The sequence below is a fragment of the Gracilinanus agilis genome, chromosome 5 (assembly GCF_016433145.1).
Source record: "Gracilinanus agilis isolate LMUSP501 chromosome 5, AgileGrace, whole genome shotgun sequence".
In the NCBI taxonomy this organism is placed as follows: Eukaryota; Metazoa; Chordata; class Mammalia; order Didelphimorphia; family Didelphidae; genus Gracilinanus; species Gracilinanus agilis.
The window spans coordinates 279,398,471-279,413,902 of record NC_058134.1 but is presented as its reverse complement, the minus strand read 5'-3'; positions in this window follow the sequence as shown (position 1 = coordinate 279,413,902).

Below are 15,432 nucleotides of genomic sequence, written 5' to 3'. Positions count from 1 at the left end.
TATTATATATGTATATATATTATATATACTTTATATATAACATATGTAAAGTATTCTATCAGTTGTTTAGATATTAAAGAGTTTTAATGTTTGGAATTCATTGTGCTTTAATCACATTTATTATCCTTCCTATTTCCTTTTTCTTTGTGTATTATTTCTTCAAAGAATTAGGTATTGGTCCTAGAAAAGAAGAAAAATCACCAATTGGTGATGTTATTTACTCTGACTGCCTAAATTCTCAATGCTTGAAATAGAACACAAATTCATGCTCATTAAAAATCATTCAACAGCTTCATTACAGGAATCCATGGAAGAAGAGTATGCCCTTTGGCCAAACTGGAGTCACTGATTTTCAAATTGCCAGAAATGTGAAAAGTTGGACAGCAAAATATTTCCGCTTCACATTCAAAAACTGTGTAGATTTTGAATATTTTATTTGGAAGAATAGTCATAGGTAGAAAATATTTCAATAGGATTCTTAAAAGTAAGTTTATTTTTAAGCCCAATGAAAAATGAAAAGTCAGGAAAATGGATTCATACCCACCTCTTACATTAAATCCCATTAAAGTTACATATAAAATTATTGTCTATTAAAGAATAAAGAAAGTAGAATCATTTATTCTCAGTTTTGAGTTATAGATTAATTTATTTCAGTTTGAGAAAATATAGGAATTATTAGAAAAAATTACATGCTTGATATAATAAAAGTTATATATGTAAATGAAAACAATATAATTTAAATTATTAAAATGAAAAAATGTTTATGAACAATACATCTAAGAGATAAAATTTGATATCTATAATATATGATTAATTGTTAAAAAGGAAAAATAAAGGAGTACTTAGTTAATAGGGCAATTTTCAAAAGAAGAAATAAATTTTAATAAAACATTTGAAAAACATTACCAATTTCAACATCATGAATATTAAAAAGTTGTAAATTAAAGCAGTCAATAAACATTTAGTAAGTTTTTATATGTGGCAGGAACTATGCTAAGCATATAGAAATATGTACCATCTATGAAAGTGGTAAAGATGGATTGGCATCACATTTCCAAAAACCAAGTTCCAAAACCTGAAAATAATATCATGTTGTGGAAGAAGTACATTCAATCCAGTACCTTCAATCATTGTTGATGCATTGTGAATCAAAAGAATCTTTTTTAAGAACAATGTGGTAATAATACACAATGTATTTACAAAAAAAACCCATATATTTTGACCCAATCATTAAAGTGTTGGGAATATGTATTCACAGTATTATATAAAAAGAGTAACTAAAAGAATTATCTATTCTGTTTGTTTTGAATTCAGGGAAGTGCTATTTGGAAGTGTCTAGCAGACTCCCTATGGACACGTGGGGGCTTTGAGACTACATTACCCATGATTCCAGTGGGTTTCCAGTCTTAGGGCGTGGGGACGTCAAAGGTCCCCACTCAGGGGGCAGCTAAATTCAGAGGAGGGCCTAGAGGAGGTCTCTTGGTTTTCCTGAGTGGCTGACTGGCTGGCCTACGAGAGGGACAAAATGGGCTCTGGCGGTAAATTTAAAAGTTAGTCAGGCCTAGTCATATATATTTTACCAACATGACCATGGCTTTAATTAAACTACTAATTTCTCTTATTATATCAGTTTTTATCATTTTTAATCTTAACAATTCAAATACTTCCACAGATGCATTGCATATTAAATATTATAACACAAACAAACAAAAACTTCAAACTTCCTCAAGGAATAACAATTTGTGACCAATTAAATTGTGAACATGAACTATAATGCTTTTGGGATGGACATAATGAGGTATGATGAGCAATGTACATAGCGCTTTATGAAATGGTGCTACATAGCGAGGAGAAGAGCAGAACCAAGAGCTAAGACATATAGGGTATTGGCAAAAATATAGTAGGAAAAAACATTTCCCTGACCAATCTGTGGTTAAAGTATATAATCAGAGTTCAACTATTAATAGCTACACAAATATTATTCAAATTTTCTAAAAGTAAGAGAAATACAAATCAAAACACAAGTTGGCAAATTGATAAAAAAAACAAAACAAAACATATATCTTAGTGGAGCTATTCATTGATTCAAACATTCTGGAAACAAATTTGAGATTATACTAAGAAAGTGACTAAAATGTCCATACATTTTGACTTAGAAGATCCTTCTTTGAAAAACATAATCTCATCAAGATCAGACATAGAAAAAAGGACCCCAATAAAAAACAAAATATTTATAGCAGTACTTTCCCCCCTTTTTATCAGTGAACTATATCGAAGCCCTTAATTGGAAAACAAGGAATAAAATTGTTGTTCAGAAATATAATGTAATATTATCTATTACAGTGTAAGAAATGATGAGAATTAGGGATGCCAAAAGGATGGGAAAATATTATCCTTGAAGATTCAACAGATAAACCATACCAAAATCAGAGTATTCAGTTATAGTGTTCATAATCAGCCAGGCAAAATAATGATCCAAAATATTTGAAAAGGAAAGTTTTAGAAGTTGTTGCCATACCAAATACTCAAAAATACCAATTTATGTGGAATGCAATACTAACAATATGGAAATGTAGCAGAAATTAAAACTACATTCAGAAAAGAAGATGTACATATCATCGCAATGGTCCTGTCTCCTAATGGAGTTGCTGTCATAGCACTTTAAGTATTCTACAAAAGATAAGCCTAAATCCAAATACTTTTATTCAATTAAAAAGATAATCTTTTTTTATATACTTGCACAAGAGTTCATTGAACACTATATTTAAAAGAATAATCATATAATAGCAAGTCATTTGGGGAGTATTTCTTTCTATGTTCCATTGAAAATAAAGATAAGAAGAAAATAATGTAACACAAACAATTCAAATTCATCTGGCATTTTATTTTTTCTCAGTTCTTTCCTTACAATAATCTTTTTAAAATAAGTGGAGTGTGTATTGTTATCTTCATTTTAAAGGTAAATTTGAAAGGTAAGTATTAGAGAGGTTGTGATTCACTGTCTTTTTTTTTTTAATTAGCTTAGTCTTAATAAACCTATTGGTTATTTATTTTTCCAAGGAAGCCCAACTGATTTTTATGTAGTCTTAATGTAGCCAATGGTCACTCCTGTGCCACATGTTGTGGCTTATTGGGGAATCAGCTATAATTACACCAGGGCATAGAGTTCAGATTATTGCTTCTTTTTTCTACTTAGCACAGTTAAGGGCAATTAGGTGTTGCAGTGGAGAGACCACTGGGCCTATAATCAAGAAAATCTGAGTTCAAATCCAACCTCAGACACTAAATAGTGTGACGCTGTGCAAGGGAATTCAAAATATTTTCCTTGGTTTCCTCATCTGCAAAATGAACTGGCGAAGGAAATGGAAAAGAAACCCAGTATTTTTGCCAAGAAACCCAAAATAGAGTCAAGAAGGGTCTAACAGGATTGAAATGACTAAATATCAAATAATTAGGAGGCCAAGGAAACTAATTTAATAGAGATAAAAAAGAAGAAACAAAAAACCCCACATTATAAATGTTATAGAATTGATCAGATCTAGAGATATTTATATGGAAGTTCAAATTGTAGTATAAAACATAAAAATGACAAATATTTTAATATAAGTTATTTTAAACTCCATATTTTGAGAAAATATTGTAACCAGCATCAGAAACAGAAAAGCCAAAGGTCGTCAAGGCCAATGACACTAGTCTAATAAAATTACTTATGTAAAGAACCTGGAAGAGGTTTTAATAATGATTTCCAAAACTATTAAGATATTCCATTCTTGTTAATTCTACTGTGCAATTTTTGGATATATGAATTAATTCTAGTAATTCATAGTTGAGATAATTTCCTTATTGATTTCTGATGCTTTCCACATTATAGTTATACTTCATGCATGTGTCTGCTGGTCATTCAGTATTTTAAAACTCAAGGATGATATTTCTTCCAGTAAATAGAGCTGATTTTACATAAAACTCAGTGAAATAAATTAGTATATTGAGATGAGAAAAAAAATCAATCTTTGAGAAATGTCTATTCGTTGCACCATTCATAATCCCAAATCTTACAGTAAAAGATTTGTAGAGAAACTGATCCATGCATAGGAGACTCCCTGGTGAATTCATTTAGTGAAACTTCCTTTTAAAAAACCTGTAAGAATGCTAATAAGGCATATGCCTGATCAACTCGAGCCTTTTTCCTTATTGGTTTTCTGGCTTTGAAATAACTTGGAAAAGTAATATAGTGTCACCAAGGGTAATAAATGATGTATGAATAAAGTAGTGACCTTAAACAGGCACATTTTTCTTTAAGGAATCAATTTACACACCACTTTGCCTAAATTTCACAACCAATTATGTATCATGTCTTCCCTCTACAAATGGTAGAAAATCAATTTTAATCAACATTTATTTTTGAGGAAAGATAATGTTGCCAGAACAGGATAGGAAACTGTTCTTTAAAAAATTAAAAACAAAACAAAACAAAACAAAGATAAAAGAATAGTCAAAATGGAGTAAATGCTTCCATTTTAAAAGAAAATATGTTATTTTTTAATATGCCCTGTTCCTCCTCTAAAATTTATTGTATGAAAGAATGATTCTGGCACTGCTGGCAAAGGTAGGCAACAGAGGTTTCAAATATTTATTTACTAAGTCAATTCTATAGTACAATTCAAATCAACATAAATTTCTCCAGCTAGGTCTGATAACGTGGCACTGTTTTCTATGTAGCACTTGAACATTCCTATGATCACAGGATATGGAAGTGGAAGAGACATTCAAGGAGATAGAAAGGTGCTAGGACAAGAGAGAAGTGTGACCTCATTTATATATACTTTAGAAATGTATCAGTAGGGACCTTGGAGATTTAGAACATCCTTTGTCTTTTACAAAGTAGGGAACTAAGACCTAGAAAGGGAAAATGTTTTGCCAAAAGTCACATAAGAAATAAATAGCAGTCAAGATTAAAAGCCATTTTCTTTGATTTATCTTCAATTTAATTTTTCTCCTCATTTCAAAGATTCACAATTTGAGAAACATCTATTAATTTCCTATTTGCTCATTATAATAACAGTTAGTAACAGAAATAACAATAATAGTTAATATTTTATAGTACTTTAATCCTTGTAAAACACTTTACAAATAATATCTCATTTTATTTTCACATCAAACCAGAGAGATAAAGAATCATTATCAATATTTTATAGATGAAGTAACTGAGGCAGTCAAAGGTCAAATTATTTGCCCAGAGTTAAGTAGAGAGTGAGTGTCTGGAGCTGGATTTGAACTCAAGTATTCAACTGGCTAGAAATGCAGACTGGTATAACCTTGAAAACAAAATAAAATAAAACAAAACCCAAAAAAAGGTACTCCTTTTAAAAAGAAAACAATTACTCCAAAATACAAAAACTTTGCCTTTTCTGAATCTGTTTATAGGAATCATTTCCAGCCTTTTAAAAAATCCTCTCTTTCAGCCCCGTAGTTAGACCCCGTGAAAAGGGAATTATTCTCCCTTTGTTTTCTTTGATGTAATCAATCAGTGTTTATCATTGAGATGTGAAAGTATAGACACGACTCAGAGATAGGAGTTGAAACCAATGATACAGGAAATTGATCCCACAAGCACTGCTCCCCTAAGCAGTGCCAGACAAATTAAGGAACTATGATTGGTTCCTGAGATGGGACATGGGAAAACTAGTGGGTTGAGAAAAATGCTTATAAGGGGAGACCCAGCAGGATGTTAGACATTCAGATCCCCAATCAAATTTTGGTGAAGTGGAGATTCAGATTCAGGTACTGGTGACTCTTGCTGAGGAGACTCTTGATCTGGTGACATTTGCTGGAGACACTACTGAGCTGGTGACTTTTGTTTAAGGGAGATACTCTGGGGATTCTTGCTGAAGACTCATGCTAGCACACTTCTGACTGGAGATTGGCATCCTGTTGGGGGCAGTGAGCTGGATTTTATCACATTGACAATTAGGGTATTTAGCTAAACTTCTCCCTACCTCTTTCCTACATTTCTCTCTCCTTACTATCTCTACTTCACTGTAATAAAGCTACTAAAACTAACAGCCTCATAATTTTCATTTTAATCATTACAATTTGGCAAACTTTTTAAACTCTTACAACCCTTAAATGTAGCCATGGCTTCTATATACATGGATTATCCAACAAAATTCAGGAGGTCCCTAGAGAAAGCAACCTCCAAGCCTTCATATTCATTATTGTCAGGATTCTATGAATCATGTTGAAAGTTCCATAAAATTTTTTTTCATATGCTATTTTCATAAATACTCTAAAATGTAAGTGGTATCCAAATCATGCTTCGTAAGTCATTAACATTGCTAATGCATCTTTTCTGCATGGGAAAAATGTAAAGGACCACAAACCCTGGAAAGAAGGAAATCTGTGGTTCAGAGACCTAGAGTCCAGAGAAGACTCCCAGTTCTTTTGGAATTTCCTTTAAAAACTTACAGATGAAACAAAATGATTGAATCAGTTCACAACTCTACTAACAATGCATTAGTCTTTCAGTTTTGCCACATCTCCTCCAACATTTGCCACTTTCCTTTATGGCCAGATTGGTCCATCTGATAGGTGAGGTGGTACCTCAGTGTTGTTTCAATTTGCATTTCTCTAATAAAGACTGATTTAGAACATTTTTTCATATGGTGGCTTTGATTTCATCTGAGAATTGCTTGTTCCAATCCTTTGACCATTGGTCAAATGGGGAGTGGCTTGTGTTCTTTTGAATTTGACTTAGTTCTCTATAAATTTGAGAAATTAGATCTTTGTCAAAGAAATTGGTTATACAGGTTTTCTCCCAGTTTATTGTTTCCCTTCTAATCTTGGTTACATTAGTTTTGTTTGTACAAAAGTTTTTTTTTAATTTAAGATAATCAAAATTATTTACTTTACATCTTATAATACTCTATCTCTTCTTTAGTCATAATATTCTTCCCTTCTCCAAAGATCTGCCAAGGTAAACTATTCTGTGTTCCCCCAATTTAGTTATGGTATTGCTCTTTATATCTAAATCATATATCTATTTTGACCTTATCTTGGTATAGGGTGTAAGATATTGGTCTATACCTAATTTCTTCCATACCGTTTTCCAATTTTCCCAGCAGTTTTTATCAAATAGTGAGTTCTTATTCCAAAAGCTGGGATCTTTGGGTTTATCAAACACTAAGTTGCTAATGTCATTTACCTCTACATATTGTATATTAAATCTACTCCATTGATCTACCATTCTATTTCTTAGCCAGTACCAGATTGTTTTGATGACTGATGCTTTATAATACAATTTGAAATCTAGTACTGCTAAGCCTCCTTCCTTCATATTTTTTTTCAGTAGTTCCCTTGATATTCTTGACCTTTTGGTCTTCTAGATGAATTTCATTATTACTTTTTTCTAGTTCTATAAAATACTTATTTGGTAGTTTGATTGGTATTGCACTGAATAAATAAATTAATTTAGATTGAATTGTCATGGGCCTACCCATGAGCAATTAATATTTTTCCAGTTCTTAAGATCTGACTTAATTTGTGAGAGAAGTGTTCTATAATTGGATTCATATAATTCCTCTGTTTTCTTTGGCAAATAGATTCTCAGGTATTTTATATTGTTTAGAGTGATTTTTTTTAAATTTTAAACCCTTAACTTCTGTGTATTGACTTATAGGTGGAAGATTGGTAAGGGTAGGCAATGGGGGTCAAGTGACTTGCCCAGGGTCACACAGCTGGGAAGTGTCTGAGGCCGGATTTGAACCTAGGACCTCCTGTCTCTAGGCCTGGCTCTCAATCCACTGAGCTACCCAGCTGCCCCCACGTTTAGAGTGATTTAAATGGAATTTTTCTTTCAAAATCTTGCTGCTGAATGTTGTTGACAGTATATAGAAATGCTGATGATTTATGTGGATTTATTTTGTATAATACTTCCTAATAATTGCATTATTAAGCTACTTCAAGGGAATCATGAGCAATTTTTACCACATCCCATCCAGCAGGTGGTAGACTGTAGGTAAAAAATAAGTCATACATTTTTGTATATGGTCAATGTGTTGATTTATTTCACTTAGCTATCGTTCTTTCTTACAAAGGAAAGGTATGTTTGGATCAAGAGAAAGGAAGATGATGAGAAAGCAACAAAATATTTTTAAAAGCCTATTAGCAGATTATTTTTAAAAGCTATTAAATAGATCAATACATTAGAGAGTTACAGATAAAAATTCTATATAAAGTAGAAGGTCTTTACCAAGTAGGCAGAAGGACAAGGAAAGGATTCATGGAACTCTTTGTAACTTCAAGTCTAGTTCTCTATCTACTGTGACACCATCTGATTGGTAAGAGGAGGGAAATAAAGGGAGAGATATTGTGAGATAAAATTAGCTGCACTTTGATATTAGAAGGGAGGAACAGCAAAAAGACAAAGATAACTTCTTTGTCCAATATAGTACAATGTGAATGGGACTGTAATTAATAGATATAGTGAAACAAAGAGGAACAAGGAAGATAATAATAGCACCTACCTGCATGGGTTGTTGTAAGAATTAAATAAAATAATGTTTGTACAGTGCTTAGCACAGTCCCTTACACAAAGTAAGCACTATATAAATGTTAAATATTTATTAATAGTAAATTTATAATTTATTATACAATATATAATAATAAAATAATAAATAAGTAAATGCTAGTTTGACTTGCTTGGTTGACTAAGAGTGAGTCATCAACTATCTTGCCTAATGAATGCACAAAAGGAATCTCCAATATAACACACCTTACAAATGGTTATCCAGCCTCTCACTTCAAGATATCCAAGAAGAAAAACTCTACCAACTCTTCAGACAGCTAATTTGGGAAAGTTTTTCCTAACATCAAGTCTAAATTTGTGTCTCTGAAACCTTTGCCCATCATTCCTGGTCTTGCCTTGTTGGGACAAACAGAACAAATCTAATCCCTACTTCACATTACAGACATCCAAATACTTGAATACAGCCATAACATCCCTTAAGTCTTCTCTTCTCTAGGCTAAATATTCTATATTTCTCATGCTTCAGATTAAATGAACTCAAGATCCTGCATCATCCAGGTTGCTCTCCTTTAGACACACTCCAGTTTATCAGCATCCTTCTTAAACAGAAGTGCCAAGAACATTACAGAAAAGGAGAGAGTTCAGACAAGTCATCACTTTGTTATTCCTGGAAGCTATTCCTTTTTCAGGGCAGCCCAAGATCATATTAACTTATTTAGCTACTACATCAGTCTGGGGACTCTGAGATTCAAAACAAGACCCTCTGTCTCTAAATATTGTACTATATTCCAACAGAAAGGTAAAGGTAACTTTTAAAGAATTTCATCAGTGAAAGAAAGTAATGGGACACACTCATGATCCAATCAGTAGTGTGAACCATTATTTCTTATATAAAATATGTTAAAAGCTCTGCCATGTTTGTGAAAGTCTCTGTGACCAAGAAACTCTGGAATTAAGAAATTCAGCCTGCCTCTGGATGGTATACCTAAGCACAGATGTGGAGTGATGGCTTCACAAGTCTAGGAGGGTGATTTTTAGAGTCAGAGTCAAAAGAAAAAAATATAGATATAGTAGACAGGGATATAGGTAAAGATAGACATAAAGGGATATTCTATAGTTTGAAATATTGTTCCACTAGCTTGCAATGACAAGTAAAATGAATTTGAGCCAGATCTCAAATTATTTGGTGAAGTCTTGAGGTACTTTGCCTCTCTCTCTCTCTATCTGTGTGTGTGTGTGTGTGTGTGTGTGTGTGAGAGAGAGAGAGAGAGAGAGAGAGACAGACAGACAGACAGACAGACAGACAGACAGACAGACAGACAGAGAGAAAAACAGAGACAAAGGGAAAGTTAGAGAGACAAAGACTAAGAGAGACAGAAATAGAGAGACAGAAATGCATAGAGAGAAACAGAGAGAGAGAAAGAGAGACAAAGACAGAGAGAGGGAGGGACAGAGAGAGAGAGAGAGATCAACTAATCTAGATCAATTACCTAAAACCCTGTTGGGATTTCTGATTCTTTTTGTTGTCATGGATCTCACTGACAGTCTAGTGAATCCTATGATCCCTTCACAGAAGTTTTTCTTTTTTTTTTGAAGGGACTAATGACGTTTAGGATTTGTTGGGTTTTTTTTTTTTACAATTTATTTATTTATTTATTTGTTTGGAATATTTTTTCATGGTTACATGATCCATGATTTCCCCACCCCTCTTTCATTCCCGTCCCAGAGCTGACAAGCAATTCCACTATGTTATAGATGTATCATTGTTCAAAACCTATTTCTGTGTTATTCATATTTGCAATAGAGTGATCTTTTAATGCCAATGCCCCAGTCACATCTCCATCGAACCATGTGACTGATCATGTATTTTTCTTCTGTGTTTCTGCTCCCACAGTCTTTCTCTGGACGTGGATAGCATTCTTTCTCATAAGTCCCTCTGAATTGTCCTGGATTATTGCAATGCTGCTAGTAGAGAAGTCCATTACATTTGATTAAGCCATAGTGTATCCATCTCTGTGTACAATGTTTTCCTGGTTCTGCTCCTTTGCTTTGAATCAATTCCTGGAGATCTTTCCATTTCACACAGAAATCTTCCAGTTCACCATTCCTTTCAGCACAATAGTATTCCATCACCATCAGATACCACAATTTGTTCAGCCATTCCCCAAATGAGGGACACTCCCTCATTTTCCAATTTTTTTGCCAACAAAAAGAGTGTGGCTATAATATTTTTGTGTCTATATTTTTCCTTATCCTCTCTTTAGTGTACAAACCCAGCAGTGTTATGACTGGATCAAAGGGCAGGCAATCTTTTAAAGCCCTTTGAACATAATTCCAAATTGCCCTCCAGAATGGTTGGACCAATTTACAACTCCACCAGCACTATATTAATGTCCCAATTTTGCTGCATCCCCTCCAACATTTATGATTTTCCTTTGCTGCCATATTGGCCAGTCAGCTAGGTGCGAGGTGGTATCTCAGAGTTGTTTTTTAATTTGTATTTCTCTAATCAGGAGGAATTTAGAACACTTTTTCATGTGCTTATTGATCATTTTGATTTCTCCATGTTAAACCTACCTATTCATGTCTCTTGAACATTTGTCAATTGGGGAATGACTTGATTTCTTGTAAATTTGACTTAGTTTCTTATATATTTGAAATGGCAGTCCACTCCAGTATCTTTGCCAATAAAATCCCAAATGAAATCATGAAGAGTCAGAAACTACTGAACAACAATAAAATATATTTTTAAGTTCATGAACCCTAGAGTTAAGAAATTCTGCTAAAATGACTTCTCTTTTTCTGTTCCTGGTGCAATGTGGAAGCAGGAGCAGCTTCCTCATCTCATGCTTATGTTCTTACTCCCAAGAGACACGTATGGGAGAAAGATGGAATTATGTGCTAATAAATGTTTAATAATTACCTCTCCAGAAAAACAAAAACAAAAAACCTAGGCTTGACACAGCTTTAAGTTTAATATATGTTAATATTTTCTCCATAACTTTCTTAGATGTAGACAACCAAAAGTTGATAAATACCTGATAATATAGCATAATAATAAATGATCATGCCAAGAAAGATAATAATCCATTCTTTGGTGCTGGTTCAAGCTGGTTCACACCTTTGAGTAGGAAACCATCTTGGTACCAAGAATATATCTGCTTCATTCATCCCTCTGTTCTTTGCCTTGCTTTTTTATTTCAAATAAATATCTTTTGCTGTGAATGAATGAGTCCTCTAAATGATCTAGTAAGTGGAACACCCCCTGTGAGCTATGACTCTGACTAGATACTTACCCAAATTGTACATTTCACCTGAGATAGCATTAAGAAGACATATTTGAAGAAGTCCATAGGTTTTCAGAAGCTGGCACTGATATTTAGCAGCTTCTACATGTTTTCAAATGGAATTAGAACAACATATTTTGTAAAGTGAAAAATTAAGGGAAGTGTATAAATTTCAGCTTTTTTAGGGTGTTCACAAAAAATCTCACTTGCGCTTAATGAATAATGCCAAAGATTAAATTTTTAAAAAATATTTTATACAAAAATTTGGAAACACTTGGCCAGAAAAAGTATCTTCATATTCTATATGCACAGACCATTTGGGAATTTTTAAACAAAAGAGAAAAAGAAAATTAAAGACATAAAAGTAATATATCCAGAGTATATGAAACATTACGAAGGCTATATAAAGAATGTGTCTGCAGGCATTGAACATCCCAAAGTTACTTTAGCTTTTCTTAAATGCATGATTGATTTCTGCTTCCTCTATAAAGCAGCTTTTTAAAGATGATTAAAATGCATAAACATGTAATACTTACATTGATAAATATGAATTTGGGTCCTAACTCATAAAAGACAAAATTTATGCCCATCAGATTTGCTATGTAGGAAGGGTTTCCTCCAGATGGGTTGGGGTAAAAGGGTTTGAGCTCTGTAATTTAAACTAAGATGATCCAAAGTCAGAGTTTTTAGTACTTATATTGCTGGAACAAAAGTTTGAACTTAGAGAAGTTACCTTGAAATTCAAAATCTTAGTATAATATCTGTTACACATGGGTGAAAATATTAGTTTGCTCTTCTGGAATCCCAAGTAACAAGCCTAGGCTACTACAGAGATAGAAGATAATTTAGTCTTCTGCACCACTGAGCAGATTTGACTCTGTGTACCTTCAAATGTCTCAGCAGCATCACTTGAATTCCTTTCTTTTGTTTTGTTCACAAAATTAGCTCTGTTGCATAGAAAGACCAAATCCTCTGTCTATGCCCATTTTTCATTCTTCTTGTAACTTCTAGGAACTTGTGCCAGAGAGAAGTGGTCATCTCAATGATCATTAGATTTAGAACCAAAGGTATTAGTTTAAGGTATAGTGTCCCATTTACCTTGATAAAAATGTTTTACATCTAAAAGAATCAATTTTCAAATTTGTGGCATGTAGGTTTTGAATTAAATGGTATCATAGTTTACTTTTAGCTCTAAATCCTTTGCTACTCTTCCAGTAAATACTGACTCCAATTCTTTAAACATGAAAAAATATTTTCAAAGTAAATGAATAAAAAATATTTTAAAGAATCCTGATATCTGATTCTCCTGGTTAATATTTGATCTTCTATGTATTATTTATATGACTTTCTATGACTTAAGTACATACTTCTCCAGATGCCAACTACCTCACATGCAAAATGAAATGACTAGACTAGATGGTATGACATAACCCTTCAAGTTACAATCTATGATCTAATTGGAAGAACTAGGATTTGAATCCAACATGTTATTGTGTTCATGCCATGCTTAAAAACTTTTTTATAGCAAATTATCTTCCCACCATGCATCAGTATAATTCAGGATCCCTTGTATAATGAAAAAACTGAAATAATCTTGGTCAATGAATGTTGATTATAAATACCAAGTGATGTATTAAACATGGCAATATATGCTCACCAAGCGTACCTACACTCTGAAGAAGGATACCCAGAGGAAAGACTGGGTCAACTTTGAGGATAGTGAAGTCATAATATTATAGATTTAAAGCAATATTAGTAGAATTTAATAATGTAGATTGGTATGGTAAGTAGATCTATATGGAGAGATAGAGAGAAATGTACAATCCATTGTATCTAGAGTTGAACAAAAGGAAAGTGAGTTATGTTACTCTCGGGAAGTTTCAAAACTTTTAATGACACCAATATTTCCATGAAAACAAAGGAGGTCCATTTTCAATATTATCATTCTACTAGCTTTATTATGAGGTAATAAGGCAGAGAACATCACTACCTTAAAAAAACAAATAAATATAACAGCAGCAAAATTAAAGATGACTATACCCCAGAAGTCAATGGAAAGGCATAGTTGGTATGAGAAAAATGCAAAAAAAGGACTATGATAAAAATTGTGACAGAAAATGAATATATGCTGATCACAGTACAAGAAATTTATTGAAAAGTGGACAAATAATGTTCCATTGACACCCTCAAGATATCAGGGGATATCGAGGAAGGTCTCTGGTATATCAAGAATATCTTTTATGACAAACTTTTGAGTGAACATAGACAAGAGTCAGATAGGATCAATAGTTCACTAAATAGAGTCATGGCAGGTACCTCATTATTCAGTGTGATCAAAGATTGATTTGAATATTTGGGATTGTCATACTATAATTTTTTAAAGGAGCAAAATTTTGTTGTAGAAGTAAGCCACTTTTAGGTGAAATAAAGCTACGAGAGACTAATGAAACCAAGTTCCCTTCTCATTGATTTACCTATAGATACCATGAAAAGAATTTCTAATACTATAAAAAGAATTATAATCCAAAATGATATATTTAATTTCTGGAGAAAATGAAAATAGATCGTATTTTATGATCTTCTATCTCCACTGTAAGTAGGACATAGGCTCTATTACACACTAAATTCAAATCCCATTACTGCTATTTGATATCATAGATATATAGCTGGAATTGTCCTTAGTGGTCATCTATCCTGTTTTGCAATTTTATAGATGAATAAACTGAAGCTTAGAAAAGTTATTTGACTTGTAAAAAGGCACAGAAGTACTAGGAGCAAGGATTAACATTCAGATTACCTGATAATAGATACAACACTCTTTTCACTGAACCCATTTTTAAGTCATGAGGCAAAAAACTTGGCTTCTCTAAGTTTCAGTTTGCTCATATACAAAATGATGATATAAACTAGATGACTTTCTAAGGTTTCTTCCAACCTTAAATCCAATCATCGTCTGTTATATGGTGGTCTAAAATGTCATTTTTTGCTCTTTTATTTCATAGCTTAATGTTATAATTTTATATCTAGAAGAGTATAATTCTGAACATAAATACTAGTTAGCAACATCCCAAAAAGAGACCTTTACTTTTTGTCACTAAAACTAAATTTGAAATGGTAATAGGATTTGGAAGCATAAAGTTTTATTGTGATAGTTGTATTTTGCATATTGATAATTTAGATGTAATAAGAGTTGCTCTTCTTGGAAAAGAATTGAATGATTTTGTAATTTAGGCTGGCAGATGTTGAATAAAAATTATACCCATAAAACAAACACCAGAGTTTTAAGACTAAGTGGCATTTTTAAAACTTTCTGGTGAATATTCTTAATGTCATTTAACATAGCATTAGCCCAAACTGGAAGGAAATTTTGCATACATGATGTAGTATTTTGGGGGGGATTGTTGATTTACTTCTGGAGAAGGATATCCAACCTATTCAAAATCACATATACTATGGAAAGAACTCACTTTAAGGGTATCATGTCAATTTCACAAAACTGTATATCATACCATGGCTCCTTTTTATAAAAAAATTTTCAATCCCTACAAAAAATGCTAGATTTATGTTAATACATGGCAATTATATTACCATCCAAAATTAATATTTCATGAATGCCACTGG